The sequence below is a fragment of the Halichoerus grypus genome, chromosome 8, assembly GCF_964656455.1.
Source record: "Halichoerus grypus chromosome 8, mHalGry1.hap1.1, whole genome shotgun sequence".
In the NCBI taxonomy this organism is placed as follows: Eukaryota; Metazoa; Chordata; class Mammalia; order Carnivora; family Phocidae; genus Halichoerus; species Halichoerus grypus.
In genome coordinates, this window is record NC_135719.1 from 64,627,574 (window position 1) to 64,649,121 (window position 21,548).

Here is a 21,548-nt window from a genome sequence, read left to right on the forward strand (position 1 = left end):
TGATGGAGCAGCAAGAAGTGAACTTCTCCAGTTTCAGTTAAGTCCTTAGCAATTATGGGCATCTTTGTGAATCAAAGCTCTGATTCCTGCTTACTTGCCTGTGTGCCTTTCAAGCAAGAGAAACCACCACAGGAGGCTGTAGGGGCCCACTTACCCAGAGCACAGTTACTGGACAGATCCTTCCTGTGCAGTAAGCAGCCAGTGAACTGAAATCCACTGGATTTCTAAATTGCCCTCACTCTAAGGGCTAATAGGTTTACGTCAGAGCCATCTTTCAAATCCATCAAACCAGGGAAGACATGACCAGATGGTGCTATTAGTGGGCACCAAAAAAATGAAAGAGAGAGAGAGAAGAAGGAAGGAAGGAAGGAAGGAAGGAAGGAAGGAAGGAAAGAAGGAAGGAAGGAAGGAAAGAAGGAAGGAAGGAAGGAAGGAAGGAAGAAAGAAAGAAAGAAAGAAAGAAAGAAAGAAAGCAAGAAAGAAAGAAGGAAAGAAAGAAAGAAGGAAAGAAAGAAAGAAAGAAAGAAAAGGGCAGAATGCCCACAAATCTAAATCAAACTCGAGTTAATCAGCTGTTTGGTGATGGAGAAGTCACAATATTCTTGGCACACTGTCCTGCATCACAGAAATGTTCCTCAAAAAAGGTCATCTATGTAGCATCTCTAGTAGAAGTGAAGATAGGTAGCAATATTCTGTAGGATCCAATAAGACACAGTAACTGTTTGTTAATCTAACTAAATGTGCCAGTAGAAGAAAATGGTTTGCTAAACAACACATTTTGGAAATCTTAGGGTTATTTATTTAACTGTCTTTCTGAGAGCACATTCTAGGGACCTAAATCAGAGCATAGACAGTAACTATAAAAAACACAACCCAGCTATGGCTGGGCTATAGTTTATTTACCTTAAGATGTTTTAAGTTCATGATAATATAGGCCCAAATCTCAGGGCTTACTTGACAATTTCTATTTATCTAAGCCGGGTAAATGTTTGTGTAATATTTGCCAGCCTGACAGAATATGCCCATCACCCACTACATTAAACAGGACTACACACAACTTAATCTCCTGAGTTAGATAGCTAAGAGAGCACTAGGATTTTTTTAACAACTTGAATAAACCAGCATCAAAACCTATTGTTTATTAAACCAAAAGGATAGTAAAATCCTCATCTTGAGCTGTCGGGGATTTTTCTCAATTCTCCAAGGACGAAACCTGGAAAAATTTCTCTGAACAAGAATTCTTCCTATGCTGAGGGACAGAGACCAAACCAGTTTAGAAAAATGTTAAACCTTTCCCTAGGACTTTAGCCTTGAAATAAACAAAAGAATCCACTTTATTGCTCCAAACATCAAGCAGAGGGAAGGACAATCCTGAAAAAGCAACTAGACTTTTTACTGCAGACTTAAAATTCTCAGTAGCCAGAAGTTCTTGGGAAAATGACCCTAGACATTTCTTTTCCCAAGTCACTGGAAACACTACCGTTATTTTTGAGAGAAAGCAGTCTCCCACAGTGGTGGAAACCAGGTCCAATTACTGTTTACAAAGTCTATATATCTATAATAACGATCTACTGTCCCTTCTGTGTGAAAGTCACCCAGCTGAGACTGGCGAGGGATTGGGCTGCTGGAACGTGGGTTGCTGACTGGTCACCTCAGAACACGGAGTACTACCCTGAGTTCTTCTAATGCTGTAATTAATACTGCTACTTCATTCCCCTCTAGCTTCCACGACATTTAGCTCTTTATAAGTTCAGGATTTAAACACTCTCCCGACAGCGGTGGTCCCGAGAGTCGATTTAGCAGAAATTTTTAAAACCCAGTTCTCATCCACACCAAGTCTTTTATGACCTTTTATTTCAATCCAAGACTTATGCATGATAGAGGAAGCTTTAAGCCCTTCCAAGTTACCCAAGGCGGCTGCTCTATCAGTTTCTGCAGACCAGGAACAAACATCATCGCTGTCAAGACGGGAAATAAAAGTTTCCCTACCTTCCTCCTCACCATCCCCCAGCCAGCGGCTGCCGACGCGAGCGGCGGCTCCCTCCCGGCCGCAGGACGCCTCTCGCCGCGGGAGAAGGGGCTCATGCAAAATTGACTCTTCCTTATTTGTTTCCATCCATAATTGATGGGTAGATGAGAACGTAACACATCTCAGCGCTGGGCTCTTGCCTCCTGGCGGAGACCCTGTCCAAAACGCTTCCGTAAATCATTTCCAGCCGTAGAACAAAGCACGGAAAGTTGCGGGGGAGAGTGGCCAGCGGGAGAAACCGGGGCGCCGGGTGGGCGGTGGGGGTGGGCGGTGGGCAGCTCCGGGCCCCAGAGCCCGCCCGCGGCGCGCTTGGCCAGCAGGGGGAGAAGGAGGGTGGGAAGCGGCTGCCCTCCGGGTTGGAGCCGGGGCGGGAGGTGGAGGTGGCCGAGTACCCTGAGCCCCCGCCCCCAGGCGCTGCCGGGGGCTGTCCGAGCCAGGGGCGCACTGACAGGTAGCGGGCGTCCGCGGTGAGCTGCTGGGGTCTCGGCGGCGGCTCTGCGCCCCTTCTTCGAGCGCGGGCGAATGCCCGCTGGTCCGCTCCTCGCCTTGCCGGCGCCGCGCGACCCCGACGGTCCCAGCGTCGGCTCCGGGGCGGGCGGGCGGGCGGAAGGGGGCGGCCGAGCCCGCGGCCGGTTCTTTCGGCCTTGGCTCGGCTTTCGCGCTGGCTGGAGACGCCGTGCCCGAGCAGCCAACAGCCCGCGTTCCCTCTGAGAATGTGCGGGGAGAGCGCGGAGCCGGCTCTGCCTGGCAAGAAACTTTTACTTGCCCCCTCCTTTCGCTTTTTTTTTTCGGGGGGGGCGGTGTGCACAGTGGAGGGGGCCTCCAAGTCCTCGTGCCCCTCCCCCTAAGCCTCCAGCAATGCCAGTTTGGGCCGGTCCGCCCAACCTCTCCGGCCCGCTGCGCGTCCCTTGCACGGCAGGCGGACGGGGCTGCTTGGAAGAGAAATCAACTCTCCAGTGACAACACACACGCACGCACATACACACACACACACACGCACGCATGCACACAGGCACACGCACATACACGGGCTGCGATTCAGGCTCTGAGGATCTGGGTCCGATCCCCACCAGGCGCCCAGAGCATTAGCAGATTATAAGACAGTCTTACCTCATGGGGCGGGGGGAGGGGGGGTCGGCTAGTAAAAAAAAAAAAAAAAAAAAAGAAAGAAAGAAAAAGAAAAGCAGCTCGTCACGCGCAGGGAAAAAAAGAAAATAAAGAAAAAAAATCCGTCTTTCTCTTTAGGTCTTGGCTTCCTCGATATAATCCTGAAACTCGCCACCACCAGCCCTTGCAGCAGGGACGGCAGCAGCAGCGGGACGGAGCGGGAGCAAAACAAATCGAGGCAAGGCAAATGGTGTAATTCGATCCATCTCCAAGTCAATCCATCAGGCGAGCCGGAGCTGGTTCCCTCCCCGCACCAGGCAGCTCGCGACGCGGGGCCCACCCCCGGGCGCGGACGGCAGGAGGCGCGGGCGGCCCGGCACGCTCACCCTTGGCCGAGCGCCGCCTGGAGGCCCCCAGCCCGGCGCCGCGGCCCCGCTGACCCTTGGTGGCCCCCGCGTCCCTCCTCCCCGGCGCACCCTCCCTCTCCCACCTCTGAAGGGCTGCTCCTTCCAGCAACTCCCAGAGCCTCAGTCATCCGGCTCGCGGTGGCCGCTGCAGCCTGCGAAGCAGCCTTCTCGCTTTCCTCCCTCTTTCCCTCTTTTTCTCCTTCCCTCACTTTTTTTCGCAGCTTTCCTCCAGACATCCAGAGGACAAATCATTGCAGCCCAGAGGAGCTGCAGACGCAGTTGCTCTGTAAAGTTCGGCCTTGGTTTCCTAATCTAAGATTTATTTTTTAAGCACATCCTTACAAAACCGCCCCCATATTACCTTTCTCGTCCCCCAACCCCCTCCAATTTCTCTTTATAACCACTAAGCAAAACAGCTGGGAAGAAGCAATCAAACGTGGCTTTATCTTTACAAAATACAGAAATTGCCTACTAAAAATCCCATTTCTACTTTGAATGAAAGCCATTCAGTACAGTATAATTTTGCAGGCTAATGAGCCGGTTTTACAGGCAAGTGTTTCGTGTAATATGTTGTGGGAGAAATGAAAATGTCCTTGAAGTGACATCATTTAAAATTGACTGTCACAAATGAAAGGGAAAAAAAGGCCATATATTCCAAAACAAGAGGATTTTAATCCAAACTTCATTTCCAAGAACGGGGGCTGTGTTTTATTAATTTCCAGTTGAATTATGAATCACGGAAGGCTCTAAATGGCTGGAATGAACCATGATATCTCTATTTAAAAAAAAAAAAGAAGAGAGGTTTTTCGCCAAACTTTTAATTTTCATTTGAGTATGGTTAATTACCAGGCAAGAGAGAAGAAGGGACTTGAGAAAGGATTTTCCTTTCCTCAATGGTTCCTGCTTTCTCCCCTGCACAAAGTTACATGTTTACATTTAGGAAAAATACCCTGTTCTGAGTTGTTTCTGAAACTTCCACTGACAGCCTTCAAAAGGAACTCAAAAAAGACACCCCAAGGAACTGCATCAGGACTCATCCGGAGAACTGTTTCCTCACTAGGTTACACTTTGTTACCAAAAGGAAGAAGGAGGGAGGAGGAGGGAGAGTCTTTTAAAATATAAACTCTCTTCCTGCTGTTCTTCCTATTCGAAAAAAAGGGTAGGGGGCGGAAAGAACAGCTTTGGCAAGGCTGCTCTGTGATTTTTCTGTTGTTGTGAGGGCTTTTGTTGGCTGGCTGGCTGGTGTTTTCTGGTTGTGCTGGGCTCTGACATCATTGCAAGTTACTTGGCAGTCTGAGCCCTTCCCCAGCCAACTTCTGACCCAGAAAGCTGTGCCTGTTTTACTGGCATCCAGTCATCCCTCCCGCATTTTCTCCATCAAGAGAGCAGGCCCCACTTGCAGGCAGAGGGCTCTGTGCACTGAATGAAGATGCAAGGGGATGACCAGTGGCTTCCATGAGAGTCAAATTGCCACCCACCTGGAGGCAGAAAGCTCAGGAGCTGTTCTGTGTCTGCAGTAGCAGCAAAGGGGGAAAAAAAAAGTTCAGTTTTTTAGATTCCTGAATTCTTTGCTGAAACTCCACGATGGCCAACTTTACAGAGCACCACCCAGTTTATCGTGGACTGAGTTCTTAAATCCAGGAATAAAAAAAACTTTGAGGCTGCAGAAGGATGTGCTAATAGGTCATTTCGAGCCAAGGATTAGACATTTTTTCAGTCTAAATATCAGTCTCTGAGCCAATCTCGATGTTTTGGTTCACTGGGGCAGAGAAGTAGGGAAGTAGACAATCCACTGACATGGAAAGAAAGACACCTTGTATCTTTTGGTCGGGATCAAGACATTACTCTTAAGGATTCATCATCTCCTTGGTTCCCAGAATCTTGATAGTCAGGAAAATGACATTCTTTTCATTTGGATTTTATTTTATTTTATTTTTTTTAAAGATTTTATTTATTTATTTGAGAGAGAATGAGAGAGAGCACATGAGAGGGGGGAGGGTCAGAGGGAGAAGCAGACTCCCCGCCGAGCAGGGAGCCCGATGCGGGACTCGATCCAGGGACTCCAGGATCATGACCCGAGCCGAAGGCAGTGGCTCAACCAACTGAGCCACCCAGGCGCCCTTCATTTGGATTTTAGTGAGAAGAAGTGTAAGGGAAGTGCTCACTCTATGCAATTTGTTATCATTTGTCCTTTCTGTTGATTTTATACACTTTTAACCTTTCAGCCCTGTTTACTTCTCTAGTGCGACCCTCCGGCGCACGTCCCACTTTACATCCATGCTAGGCTCTAGCATCGCATGGCCACTGGGAGCTCCCCACCGTGTCACACTGCTTCATGTCGCCTGTCTTCACTTGTGGTGTCTCTGCTTTTAGGGCTGCTCTTTCCCCATAATTTCAGGTACTTTAATTTCTGCTTTTCTTCACCTTTACCAAAAATTTTGTCCAGGTGTCAGAATGTCCCTCCTCCCACTAGCCCCAGGATGGGTTTAAGCACCTCTTTTCTATGCTCTCCCAGTAAGTTCATCTGTGTAATTTACCACATTGACGGGAAAATACCTGTTTAGGATGTCTTCTCTACTGGGTGCTTCTTGCCTTTTGACCTGGGTAGCCCCCGTGCCTAGCACAGTGCCTGGCATTTACTGGGCGCTCAATAAATACTTCTGAAACAGGTCAGGTAAGGGAGCTTACAACTTTCTTATATTCTTTTATGTGCTAAACCAGAGAGTATAGTCATCTCTAGATTGTGTGCTCCTTCGGAGTAGGGATTTATTCACCTGTATCCCCTGAGCAAGCAGAGTATCCTTGTAAGGATATTGGTTGAGTGAGTGAGCAATGAAGGAAGAAAGAAAGAGGAAAGGAAGGAAGATACCTGGCTCTTTCCACACTCAGAAAGAATACTTAAAGGACTCACTGCTGTAGATGGTTAGTGATGATGATGCTTTAGTGTTATCTGCATACATCTCCCATTAGCGCTAAGTAGTAACTTAATTCACAGTCCTTTGTTTCCTTTAGGAGTAAAATTCAGAATTTAATTTCTATGTTTCATTCCCAATCTTGTTTTCAGAATAAAAGCTATCTGAAAAGTATAGAGAATCTGCGTGTAGTAGTCAATGAAAGGATATCAATCATCAAAGAGTACAACTCATTAACTACTACAGCACAAAGCTTTAGTGCTTAACATGTGCCAAACTCTGTTCTTAGCATTTTACAAATATTAACTCACAACAATTCTATGAGGTAAGTACTATTATTATCTTCATTTTATAGAAGAGGAAACGAAGCTTACAGAGTTCACGTGACTTGCCTCAGGCCACACAGACAGTAACTAAGTAGGACCTGAACCCTAACTCTTGCTTAGTTGTAACAGTGTTTAATAGCGAGGTCACAGTTAATAGTAGTAGTTAATAGTGAAGGCTGTAAAACATTAGACAACCTGGACTCAAGTCCATGCTCCTCCTCTCTTGGGATAATTTATTTGACTACACTGTGCTTTAGTCTTCTCATCTGTGAAATGGGTGATAACAATATTTCAAATGGGACTTATGAAGACTGAATGTGATAATGCATGTAAAGTGCTCAGCATCTTACCTGGAACACAGCAAGCACAGAATAAATATTAGCTAATGTTATTATACATGCCCTGAAGGCAGTGCAATCTTGGAAGCCTGCAGAATTGAAAGGGAAACTTAATCCAACCTCACGTTAAATGTGAGCCTTAGCGCAAAAGCACATGGTATACAATAGGTTTGCAATACCTTTTTGTTCCATTCCCTCATCTATGTCTATATATCTGTTAATTCAGATACGCACACTACTCACTATCCAGTGGATATGAAATACCATTTTTGTATGAATTTTAATGAATAATACAGTTTAGGATCTAGAATTTCATGTTCCAGAATAAAAAGAGAGGTATTGAAATTTCAAAGGTAGCTACAGCGCCTGTGATTACTGTAATTTGGAATGCACATATACAATTCCTTGCGTTCACACATTATAGAAAGTGCTTTTGTGGCAAGGGATTGCTTTCAAAACTAATCTAAGCTCTCCATGACATGATAAATCATTAATAATATAGACCCAAATCTCAGCATCTGCATGGGCACAGCTGGCCTCCTTGTGTCACAGTCTGCATATGAAAGTGACTCTGCCAAGATATTTCACTTTAATGAAAAATATTTATCACGCTAAATCTTAAACTTCAAGATTTTACTGACATAATTCTATTATTATGTACTATGATAAGATACCACCACAGCTATGCTTATGTTTTGAATGATAAAAATGTGCCTTTTTAGTCACTTTGATTACTATTCCTTAGCATGAACAATTTTTGCTGTACACTCTAAGTAAAGGGAATGCACCATGCATTTATGGAAATAATAAATCAGTTACTTATCTAATTTTGCTAATGACCCCACAGGTGCCACTGTGTGGAAGGACAATGAGTGCTCAAGCCAAATAAAATCAGACTTTTTTTTTTTTTTGTACCATCAGAAAGATGAATGGTAAGCAGCCCTTAATAATACTGCTCTTTTGAAAACAGACAAGAGATCAGAAATGCTATCATCATTTTATCAAAGATGTTTTGAAACAGCAGAAGCAAAATAAACTTTTTAGAGGGAGGGTCAAACAAAAAGATGATAACTTAGTCCAAGTTGTTTACTTGTACTTATATGTACTTTGGGAAGGAGTGCTTAGGATACAGGGATGCTAACTTACATCCCTGCAGATATAGGGAAGCTGAGACTCTGTAAATTCCTCAGAGCCTTCTCTCTACAAATTTACAGTAACCAACCCCCTGACCTTGAGGAATTGGGGCTGAATAATATCTATTAAATGTTAGAATCTCTTCACAAAAATGAAAGATAATACAAATAATCAAAAGTGGTAGAGAATTAGAATATTTTATGTTTTTTTGAAATATACACTTTTTAATTTTTTTAACAAAGATATCAGATATCTTTTTTTATAAAAGATTTTTTATTTATTTGAGAGAGAGGGAGCATGAGCAGGGGGAGGGGCAGAAGGAGAGGGGTAAATGACTCCCCACTGAATGGGGAGCCCTATGCAGGGCTCCCAGGACCCCAAGATCATGACCTGAGCGGAAGGCAGACGCTTAAGTGACTGAGCCACCCAGGTGTCCCAATTTTTTTTTTTGAAATAGACCTCACTGCCTAATCACCCTCTTCTTCTTCTTTGCTTCCCCCTCTTTCTGCTTATTTTTTTATTTTTTTATTTTTTTTGCCTCAGCCAATGTTAAAATTCAAATCAACAAAGGGAGAAGAATCTAACTGGGTACTTATTACATCTTAGATACTGATGAGCTACAATAGTGTCCACTTAATTTTTACCATAACTCTTAGAGACAGGAATCATTTAGGAATGAAGAAACCCAGGATTGTTTGAGCTAACCATCTCGTTAAGGTTTCCAGCCTCGTAGATGATGGAGTCTAGAGTCTACCACAGGTCTGTTTGGCTCTCAAGCCTAATTTGCTTTCTAGCACACCATGCTGTAAAAAATGAAAATAGCACAGGTTTGAAAACCAGTGTGTCTTGGATAACACAGGAAATAAAAATATTTAAAACCCACAACTACACTCTCCAAGCTAGGTTAAAAATGTGTGCTTCAATTTCTAATTCTTTGATAGTTGTTGCTTGTTGCATACAAACTAGTATCAGGAATTCTGTGATAGGGTTTATAGCATACTTTAAACTTCCCTACATTATATGCATACTATTACCCATATAACTCCTCTTGATCACTTATAAATAATAATTTTTAAAAAACCTATTTAACAGCATGCAAATTTATATTAAAATAATCCCCACTGGGTAAGCTACAAATGTTTCAATTAATGGTTAAGGCCATAGTGATGGTACCTTTTGCCAAAAAAAATCCTAATCTCTAAATGCTACATATATTAGAACTGTGTATTAGAGCTACAGACTCAATTCATTGCTAGAAACCACTAGCGCCACCTATTGGTTAAAAAAAAAGAATAGGATTCTGGGTAATTTCCATTTTTCCAAACAAAGCAAGCAAGGATACATTTTTTCTTTCCTTTTGCCTTCTCAGGAGGATGTCTTCTATTATGGACATTTGATTAATATTGAATATGTTGGAGTCATTTAAAAAAATGACACTGGTAACGTGCAAGGGAGTGAAGGGTAATATGTGTATGGGAGACAGGAAAAAGTTGACATTCTGGAATAAAAATCAATAGCAAACACTGTTTGCATTCTGCTGTAATTATAGGAGTTGTCTAAAATCCCAAATGCCTTATTAAACTGTGATGAAGTGGCAAGGGCCAGCAGCACATAGGGAGATACATTTGGCTAACAAGTGTTTAAATCTGGGTCTGGGATATGGTGTCACTGAGTCAGCAATGACACAAATGAGGTAATAGGAGGTAACGGTGTCTCCATCAGCCCCAGCGACTGGAGTTTCATTTATGTTCTACAAGGAGGCTCAGGAGAAACCTGCTGTTTGTCTAAGCTTTCATTGGTTCCACGAAGTGATCTCTCCAGATCTCTCTGGCCTTCAAAACCAGAACCCGTCATCAGTATACAGTCAGCAAGTAAAAACAGTTAAGGATCATAAATTTTTACAACAGAATTTTCTTGCTGGGATGATCTTAGCAACCAAGTTAGATTTAAACATTATCCATTTTACTTTACTGTAGTTGAGGATGAGCTCCTCAACGGCTGCCTTCTAAAAGTTTGAATTGTGATATGCACTGAAAAAAAAAATCACTTCGAACTTACATTCTTTTTTTAAATTTAATTTAATTTTATTATGTTATGTTAGTCATCATACAATACATCATTAGTTTTTGATGTAGCGTTCCACGATTCATTGTTTTTGTATAACACCCAGTGCTCCATGCAATACATGCCCTCTTTAATACCCATCACCGGGCTAACCAATCCCCCCACCCCCCTCTCCTCTAAAACCCTCAGTTTGTTTCTCAGAGTCCATAGTCTCTCATGGTTCATCTCTCCCTCCGATTCTGCCCCCCTTCGTTTTTCCCTTCCTTCTCCTAATGTCCTCCATGCTATTCCTTATGTTACACAAATAAATGAAACCATATGATAATTGACTTTCTCTGCTTGACTTATTTCACTTAGCATAATCTCCTCCAGTCCCATCCATGTTGATGTAAAAGTTGGGTATTCATTCTTTCTGATGGCTGAGTAATATTCCATTGTATATAATGGCAAAAATTGACAAGGCAAGAAACAACAAATGTTAGAGAGGTTGTGGAGAAAGGGGAACCCTCACACTGTTGGTAGGAATGCAAATTGGTACAGCCACTTTGGAAAATAGTATGGAGGTTCCTCAAAAAATTAAAAATAGAGCTACCCTATGACCCGACAATTGTACTACTGGGTATTTACCCCAAAGACACGCATGTAGTGAAAAGAAGGGCCATATGCACCCCAGTGTTCATAGCAGCAATGTCTGCAATAGCCAAACTGTGGAAAGAGGCGAGATGCCCTTCAACAGATGAATGGATAAAGAAGATGTGGTCCATATATAGAATCGAACTTACATTCTTAAGGAAACCTTTAAAAGAGGAACCTCAGAGGTTGCCATTGTCTTAATTTGTATTTCAATTATAAAGCTAAGGAAAGAAACTGTTTGGCTAGAAGGCTTTCTGGAAAATCCAGAAAGGGTCCAGAAGGACTGTTTAGAAGCTTTTAACAGTATCACACATCCATTAAATTAGAATCTTTCCATGTTACAGTTGTATTCAATGGTTGACTTTTCAAATCTTATTGCATCTGGATGCACACACACACAATGTATGTGTATGTGTGTATGTGTGTGTGTGTGTGTGTGTATTTTTCTTCTAAGAATTCCTGTTTAAAGTATTCGTGAGTTCTTTCACTATATTAAAATCTTTGGAATTGTGCTCATAAACCAATGTGTTCTGAATTTCTGGGTCATAATTACAGACTAAATAGATTCATTTCTCATCACAAATTTTAATTAAGAATTCCAGTTATGCAATTATTTTCTAATGAATAATACCTACTCAGTACCAAAGCATACTATTAAATATGTTTACTCAAAAGTATGTTTTCTAAAGATACTTCCCATGGGTCAGTTCCTCACTTTTAAGTCATCAACCTTATATTTAAAATAAGAGGAAAACATTTATCTCCTATTTTATTGAGATATGTGAGAATTCAGAAGATAAGGATAGTAGCTGGGAATAAATTAATATTAAAGTCTAATCAATCATGACTTCAGCTCCTCAAAAATATCAAGATACTTAATTCTGTGATTTATCTTTGTTTAGATCATTTGGTGAGTCTACCCAATTGCTTATTCACTGGCTAGGCTTTTGACTAGGAAAGGAGTAGTGAAGGCAGTTATTTGCCCCATGTTTATTTATTTGAAAAAACTACCCCCGGCTACTGATTCCTTCAATATGCTCTTGGTTTCCATGTAATAAGGGAACAATCAATTTGCTTGTTTTTGACTTGTCAGCTTTTATGTTGATGAACAAAAAACATAAATAAATGAACAAATTACTCATCCCTTTTGATATCAGGTAAGTGTGCAGCCTATAGAAGGGGTGTTATTTCTGGGAATTTCAAACAAAGTTAATCCTTTCAAGTTAAACCACTGGAAACACAAAAGGGCTGAGGTAGTCTATCTGTAAAAATGTTTCTCCAAGAGACAGTGAGTTCCAAGGGAACAGAGGACCTTCCAAATCAAAGCAGGACATTACAAAATCCAATCAAGGTGACAAGAAGAGATCCCCCAGATACGAATGTAACTAATGTGGAAAAGGGCAGGATCATTCACGCATTCATCCTTGCATACGTTCATTTCACCATTTGTTATTAATAGCAGCAATCTGCTTTGTGTAAAGCACTGTGCAGAGATAAATGAGATATACCTTGCATTTAGACAGCGACTTCGAGTTTGAAAAGCAGCTTTATCAGTCAGAGTCCTGGCAGGGAACAGATGGCACATTCAACTTGTATAATTTGAAGAGCCTTTAATAAACAGATTATTTGTAAAGGTGTGGGTAGAGTGCAGGGAAACCACAGGGAGAGTTACCCTGGGGCCTGACTACCCCTAGGACCAAGGAGCCAGAGGACAGAGCAACTGGCAGAACTTAGAGACATAGAGAAAATGTGGGGAAGACCCCCTTGCTTAGAAGTCAATTTCTAGAGGTACAGAGGAGAGAAAAAGGACAGAGGCTGCATCTGGTGGAACAAATGGAAACCCATTATTTAATTTTATTTTGATTCTTACAGAATAGTAGGTGGTAGAAATCCTAATTTTGCAAATGAGAAAACTGAAACTAAATTTGCTTATCATAACTTAGTTACATAGCAGAGCCAGACCTTGAACTTGAGTCTTCTGAATCGAAGTCTGGTGCTTATCAACCTATCTCCATATTCCCTCCTTTGGATTTCCTTATGACACTTATCATATTGACTTACTAACATGTTTTATCACTTAGTAGACCGAGCTTCTTGAGAGAGAGAACTAGGTCATTGTATTTAGTGTATAGAATTGCAGCTGGATACGAATCCTGGAGACCTCTGATGGATAGAATGGAAAGACCATGCAACCTAACTGGAGAGACAGATGTATGAGGCTAACATCACATATAGCAGAATGCTGCAAATGTTAAATCCAGAGGTAGAGGGAAAGTGCTGTAAATGGACAGAGAAAGGAGGAATAGGTAAGAGTGTGGGTTGTGAAGACTTTATGATGTGGGGTCATACGAGCTGAGCCAAGCACATTGAAAGACAAGTGTCAAAGGTAGAGGACTATAACCAAGTTATTGTGGGCCGAGGGGACAGCAGAAGCAGGAGCGGGTGGGAGGGCGTTGTGTAGCTGGGCATGCTTGACATTCCTGGAGGCAAGTAGTCAGAGATGTGGCTGGAAAGACAAGATAGGCTCATAGCATGGAATTTCTGAAGTGATACTTGTTGGAATTAGAATGTCTTTCTCAGGGTGTTTAGAAGCCATAGATTTTTGAAGAAAAGGTGATCGTAATCTAGGCTGTGCTTTTGAGAGACAGTGCTCAAACCAAAGGGTGGAAGAGGTTGGAGAAACAGGCGGTTTCAGAGTAAGAATGCTAGGATAGGGGTCAGGGCAGAAGATGGCTTCAGTGGTGTGGGAATCAGTACATACCAGAGACACAGCAGAGTAGGCCGATGTTTGACTATTGGTATGGGATGTGGGAGATTTTTCCCAGTTTTCTTGGTGTGGCCAAATTTAAGAAAATTTGAATTATTAGAAGAGATGGAGACACAGGGAGTGGAGCAAGTTTGCAAGGGGGATAATTGAGGTTGGCTTTGGGTACGTGGAGCTTAAAGTGCTGGCATGGTATCCCTGACGGGCAGCAGCAAATTAGAAATTGTCGTAATAATTATAGTTAGTGGACAGGGGGAACTTTCTATTTTCTGGAGAAACAGCAACATCTAAATGAGCCAAATACATAGAATAAGGGAAGAGGGAATTCAGTTTTTATCAAATGACCTAGGTTAGCCTTCATGCCCTCCTAAAGTCTCACGTGCTCAGAGATGCTCGGGTGAGAAACATAATCCTTCCCATTCCTGGACTGTTTGCTCCAACACAGAAAACATACACTGGAGAACTACAGAATTATTTCCATTTCTCAGCAATGTCCACACAAACATAGGAAGAGCGGACCTGGCAATTCATCGTATTTTATCTAATACCGTCTGGGCCGACTGTTCAGTGATCATCTGTTTTACCTGACACTTTTATAGAAAATGCTGATGCATACTTTTAAAACTTTTTGTGAAACTATTCAAAATCATTATTTTAGCATGCTAAGGGAACTTTGATGTTTCTTAAAGTGGTGTAGATGAGAAAAGTGTCCAAAAATTAATGGATTTAAGCCATTATCACTCCATGTAAAATTAGGTATCCCAAGGATCTGATTATCAATATTTGCTACTGAAATCTAAATGAACTCAAAGAAATACAGTTCCATGGTTTCTTCTCCCAATTATCTTAAACAATGTGAACATTGCCATTTTACTTGACTTGAAATGTTAACATGAAATAGAGAGTGGATCGTTTCAGAGTAAGAAATCACATCTTGACAGCCCGATGATAAAATGCTGTAACAGTAAAGATTAGATCACTTCCAGTTCTCTTTACAAAAAATTTGGGAAAAAACAGAATATGACTTTAAATTCTTCAAGCTTAGTTTTTCTATTTAGAAGAAGAAAGTGAGTGTGGGGGCCATGAACATCATGATATTATTTAACTGTTAGAGTGAGCTTCAAAGTAACTTCTATCAAAACAACTTATAATGTAATGTTTATAGGATTTGATAAGTTTCTTCATTTATGTTATGTAGGTTAAAAACATATAGTGTTCTCCCCCAGTACATAAGGGAGAGAGATAGGAGAGAAGAGGGGGTGGGGCAGAAAAAAAGTAGAGCAACAAAATGAAAGAAAAGGAAGGCAAATGAGAAATCTAATTAAATTTAACGGCACATTTCCAAGAAAAAGATAAAGTCTTTTGCAACATCTGCAGGTTCAGTTTCTGAACCGTAGGTACTTACATGGCAGGAACTTACTTTTCCCCCTTTTTATTATTTGCCGTTAATGGGAGGAGAAATAAAATAGATGTAAGTATTTGTTAATTTCATGCAACCCATTTCAAATTACACAGAATGTCATAGAATGTAAGCTTAATTACATAAGCAACCTTTGTATTAAAAACATCACTTTATTACCCTCTACAAACATTTTATGAACCCGTTTAGTTTATGGTTAAATTAAGAGGAAATGAAAGGCAGGGATAAACTACAAAGGATTCTTTCCTCATCTTTTAAACTGACTTCATTAGAACCATAATTTAGTGCTACGTATATCTGAGCAATCCGAGCGTAGAAATGGGACAAATCTACACTTGTATTATTCAGTCAAATGTTGAAAAAGTAGTGTTTGGCTTTTGATGAATATTTAATATGCCAGAGAGCTCTCAAGATTCCACTTTAGCAGTGAGATCTGGAGCGGTTTTCAGCAGAGACTGAATTGCTGATCTGGCCCCCTGAGCTCGCTCTCCACTTTTCTTCCTCTGATATTCCTTAAGTTGCAGAGAGGTAGAAAAATACAACACCCTGTTGCCCAAACAGTCTCCTATGTGTACTGTGTAAATGAAGAAGGTTAGGAAAAGGACCCTGGGACTGAGGCAGTCCCCACTCTGGAGAAGGAGCCTGGTCTTGGTTTGAGGCCACAGGAGTATGACTATCCAGCAAAGGTTTTTTACTCCCTGGTAATGGCCTTAAGCCTCGAGGGCTTGATAGTAAGCCAACATTTTTCATACAGCAGTATAGAATTTGGACCCAATCTGAGCATTCTGGACCCTTCCTTGTCTCTTAATCAGCACAAGCCAATGTGGGATAAGAACACAGGGCTTTCACAGAGGATCGGGTCTTAGTTATTCCTGTAATTCAGAGGAATTGCGAAAAGCACTCGTTGGGCTGGCCTGGTGTGATCAGCCGGTGATTCTCTGGTTCCAGTGGGAAATGGTGAGCTTCTGGGCAAAAAATCAGGAAAGAATGAATTCTAGAACCTCTGTGAAAAATTATTTATTAAGTCATATATTTTGTTATTCAATTATTTTATTAGGGTAGGTGTACAGGTTTTGGTTTTTTGCTTAGCTTTGGTATCCTAACAATTCCAAGTTTCAGTTTCCTCTTCTGTAATGTTGAGATATTTAATATGAGGTTACTGTTAGGAGTAAAGTAATCAATGTTTGTGAAAACATTATATAGGTTTTATAGAGTAAAACTGTAAAACCTTAAATAAGATTAGATATTACCAAAGTTCAGTGGCCCACCTGGTAGCCAGGTAAGAATCACTTGGGATGCTTTGTTAAAGTATGTGTCACACCTGCTTCCTTCCTTTCCTTCCCCATTATAATCTGTTCCTCCAGTGTCCTTCTCTTCTCTCTCATTGAGTATCATTACTTTAGTGATCCACTGTTATATTGTGTCTCATAAGTTCTTCAGAGTAATAAAAAGGGTAAAAGTAGCTGCCTTTAAGTAGTGAGTGCTACAAAGTCATATTTGTATCTCCAGTGCTTAGAACAGTTATCTGGCTAAATACATATTTATTGACTGGACAGTTTAAATGATAACACAGAGATTACTACCAGAAAGGTGAATGCAATTCTACTACTATAGTACATCTTTTAAAAACTTTAAATACACCTTAGCTACCGCACTGGAAAAAAAAAAAACAACAACCTAGAATAGGATAATTCTTCAACATGATCAAAATGCAAGCCACTCATATCAAAAGCCAACAAGTTCCTTATGGTAAAATACAAGAATTTCTCTTAAAAAAAAAAAAAGCCGTGGCTATCAGTCATCAAGTTCTTCTCTAATATACCATAATTTTAAATGTGCTAGCCAAAGCAGTAAGTCAAGAAAGTAAAATATAGTCATAAATATTAGAAAGAAGGAGGCAAACATTATAAAGCTTTTAGAAAGAATAAGAGAGGGGCACCTGGATGGCTCAGTCAGTTAAGCATCTGCCTTTGGCTCTGGTCATGATCCCAGGGTCCTAGGATCAAGCCCCACGTTGGGCTCTCTGCTCAGCGGGGAGCCTGCTTCTCCCTCTCTCTCTCTGCCCCTCCCCCTGCTTGTGCTCTCTCGCTCTCTCTCTCTGTCAAATAAATAAATAAAATCTTTAAAAAAAGGAAAGAATAAGAGAGTTTATCAAGGTTAATAACTTATAAAATAATGCAAAAATTGGGGCACCTGGGTGGCTCAGATGGTTAAGCGTCTGCCTTTGGCTCAGGTCATGATCCCAGGGTTCTGGGATCGAGCCCCGCATCGGGTTCCCTGCTCGGCGGGAAAACTGCTTCTCCCTCTCCCTCTCCCACTCTCCCTGCTTGTGTTCCCTCTCTTGCTGTGTCTCTGTCAAATAAATAAAATCTTTAAAAAAAAAATAATGCAAAAATCACTAGTCTTCCCATATACCAAATACCACACAAATATTGCAACATATAGTGGAAAAAATATCACATTCACAAAGGCAAATGAAACATAGATTACCTGAGGATAAACTTGGAAAGAAATGTGCTGGATAGACTATAATGCTCTTCAGAGGAATGTAAAAGAAGATGAGTAAATGGAGAACCAGATTTTATTCTTAAATAAGAAATCTCAATAAATATGTCTAGGATCTCTAAATTAAACTTGAAATACAGTATACCTGTAATTAAATTCCCAGTGCTTTATTTTGAGGGTGTATTGAACACTGCTTTAAAAAACATTTAGAATTGTAATACATGATTAATCTAGATAGTTGGGGACAAAGAATGTAACTCTTTCCTGTTTGAACAATAATATGTATGTTAAAGCTACAACTAAACAATGCTACGGTGATGCAGGAAGAAGCATCCAAGTAAACAGAACAGAGTACAGGTATAGACACAAATTTTTATATAAAATTAAATCATTAATATGCAAATTAAAATATAGATATGGTAGCATTTCAAGTAACAGAGAAAGGATAAATTCTTAAATAACCAAGCTGAAACAACTGGCTTTTTTTTTTTTTTTTTTTTGAAAAAAGAAAAAAAGCTGGAATCCTGTTTCATACTTCATTGTCTGCCAAAAAATAAATTTCTAATGGATCATATATCCAAATTTTGAAAAGAGGTTATAAAAATGTGTAAGTGATTATTTCCACAAACCTAATATAGTTTCTATATATGACACAAAACCAAAAATCAGAGTAAAAGACTGATATTTTTCCTATAAAAATATGAAGATTTATACACAGTAAAAAACAATAAAACTTAAGAACACTAACTAGAAACCATCTGCAATATAAAAAACAAAAGGATTATTATTATTTTCTAAATAACGGCTGTACTAAGATGTGATTCACATACTAAAAAGCTCACTCTTTTACAGTATACAATTCAGTGGTTTTTAGTATATTGACAGAGTTGTGCATCCACCACCACAATCTAATTCCAGTATGTTCACATCACCCCGAAGAGAAACCCTCTACCCATCAGCAGTCACTCCTCATCCCTTCCTTCTCCTGACCCTGGTAGCCATTGATCTACTTTTGTCTCTGTAGATTTGCATATTCTGGACATTTCATACATGTGGAATCATACAATATGTGGACTTTTGTGTCTGCTCCTTTCATTTAGCATAAAGTTTTCAAGACTCATCCATGTTGTATCATGCATTGGTACATGGCTGAATAATATTCTTTTGTATGGGTATACCACATTTTATTTATCACTCATCAGCTGATGGACATTTGGGTTGTTCCTATTTTTTTGGCTGTTATGAATAATACTGCTATGGAAATTTATATACAAGATTTTGCATGGATACATGTTTTCATTTCTTTTGGGCGTATACCTAGGAGTGAACTTGCTGTAATAACACTGTCTTTAATTTATTGAACGACTACCAAAGTGTTTTACACACTGGCTACATAATTTTATATTCCTATTAGCAATGTATTAGGGTCCTAATTTCTTTACAACCTTTGTCTTTTTGATTATAGCTATCTTAGTGTGTATAAAGTAACATCTCATTGTAGTATTATTTTGCATTTTTCTAAGGACTAAAGGTGCAGAACTCTTTTCATGAGCTTACTGGCCATTTGGATATTTTTTTTTTTTTTTTGAGAAATGTCTATTTAAATTCTTCACCTATTTGGGCACCTGGGTGGCTCAGTCGTTAAGCATCTGCCTTCAACTCAGGTCATGGTCCCAGGGTCCTGGGATCGAGCCCCGCATCGGGCTCCCTGCTTGGCGGGAAGCCTGCTTCTCCCTCTCCCTCTCCCACTCCCCCTGCCTGTGTTTCCTCTCTCACCGTGTCTCTCTCTGTCAAGAAAAAAAAAAAAAAAAGAAAATCTTAAATTCTTCACCTATTTAAAAATTGGGTTATTTGCCTTTTTATTACTGAATCGTAAGAGGTCTTTATATATTATAGGCAAAAGTCCTTTACCAGATATATGATCTGCAAATGTCTTCTCTCGTTCCATGGGTTGTCTTTTTGCTTTCTGGATGGTGTCCTCTGGAGCACAGAAGTTTAAAATTTTGATGAAACCCAATTTACTTATTTTGTATTTTGTTGCTTATGCATTTGGTGCCATATCTAAGAAACCACTGCCTAATCCAAGATCATGAAGTTTTACTCCTATATCTTCTTCTAAGAGTACAATAGTTTTAGCTTTTACATATACAGCTATGATCTACTTTGAGTTAATTTTATATGGTGTGAGGTAGGGGTCCAAGTTCATTATTGTGCATGTAAAAAATATTATCCTTAATATATTAAGTTCACTTCATAAGAAAAACTGCAAATATGCCAATAATAAAATAGACAAATGATATTGAGCAGTTACTTTCAATCAACTGAAAAGATATCAACCTCAAAAAGTAATCAAAATGCAAATTAAAATAATGAGTTATAATTTATATACAGTAAGTTTAGTATTAACTAGAGAGACCAGTAAAATCCAATGTTGAGGATGTATGGGGACATGCACTTCCTTGTATATATTGGTGGGAGCAATTTGGCACCACGTATCTGAATGTAAGATGTACTTTTCTTTCAACCAGAAGGTTCATCTCTGTGAATTAATTCTTTAAAAAAGAATAATGCTACTGCACATACTTAGGACTACTTATGATAGCAATAAATTTCAAACAATCTAGATATCTATCATTAGAGGACTATTTAAATTATGGTGTATTCAGTCAGGGGAATAGTATACAGCTATTGAAAGGGACATTAATATTTTGTGCATGGAAATACATCTACTACATACTAAGAGATAAAGATAGACTATAGAGCAGTTTATTTCATATGTTTTCATATTTTAAAAACAAAACCCAAATGAGGGGTGTGTGTAAACATAAATAAAAGTGTTAAAAATCCCTATGGTTTTAAAATAGGTGATTTTCTTTCTTCTTCACATCTCCATGGACTATCAGAAATTTTTCTCTTTTTATCAAGAAGGAATTAATTTTATTAGCAGAGAAAACTTAATTGTTTTTAACAAAATCTAAAGCCTTGTAAAACTTTCAATATGTTCCCATGTTTGGTGCATATACACACATAAACCCGCCCCATCTTCCTTCCTTTCCAAAAAAGAGAGAGAGAGAGAGAAAACTGGGCCATTATTTAGTATTGGACCCAAATGTTATTTACATCTCCATTATTGATATGTATATTTCAGGGAGAGTTTTTTTCCTCCCAGGATTATCTAGGTAATTGTATTAATTTTCCACTTTCCCTTTTGGAAATGTAAATTCAAAGAGTACGAGCCATCTTGTCCAGGCTTCATTTTTCCCTGCAGGAAGTTTCTGGAAATGCTCACAAGGTGAGTTGCTTCATGATGGGTTCTTTTCTCTTTTTCCATAGGAACAGTGATATCCATGAAAGTTCACAGAGCTGATCAAAATGTGTCATGTTATTGATATTACGACATAAATAACAGCCTTAGACAATGCCGAACATTCAAATATGCAAATATGCCCATTTACATTAGCTTTAAATAAGAAAATTATATTTCATGTGCTATACAAAAATTGTGAAAATATTTTTATTGATTATACAAAGGGCCCCCAAAACTATAAAACAAATGTATAGCCTATAAAAATACAATTCCACCATGCTATAAATTACAGTGAGCTAAAGCTTATGGGCTAGCTAGAGCAAACATTAAACACTTTGACTAACAATATGTACACGGGCTTTAGAGCTTAGAAATTCTTTTGGAGAATGTTTCAATAGACTGCCTTTTTTTTTGAAAAAGTTGTACATGGAAATTTGAAATAAGGATTTTTTATTAGTAATAAATTCATGGACTGTATTCAAAACCTTTCCATCTATCCTTTTCTTTAAACACACACACACATTGTATCATAATCATTTTGGGGGAGCATTGACGATCATTTGGCTACAAGAAGGGGATTGGAAAGTAGGAGTATCTTAAAT

At 39.9% G+C, this 21,548-nt stretch overlaps 1 protein-coding gene across 12 annotated transcripts in view; it reads right to left on the bottom strand.

The window, feature by feature from the left end:
- Positions 1–21,548, bottom strand: part of SEMA6D (semaphorin 6D) — a 590,398-nt gene that overhangs the window by 50,262 nt on the left and 518,588 nt on the right. The window contains exons 1-2 of one of the 12 annotated variants that reach the window (XM_036075932.2): positions 3,140–3,476; positions 1,990–2,184 (exon numbers count right to left, since the gene is read on the bottom strand). The exons of 9 other annotated variants lie outside the window; for them this stretch is intronic. The gene's annotated coding sequence lies outside the window, so the exon portion shown is untranslated. Of the gene's footprint in view, positions 1–1,989; positions 2,185–3,139; positions 3,477–3,626; positions 3,767–21,548 lie in introns of those variants that run through there. 2 more of the 12 variants (XM_078079394.1, XM_078079393.1) reach the window with 2 other exon arrangements.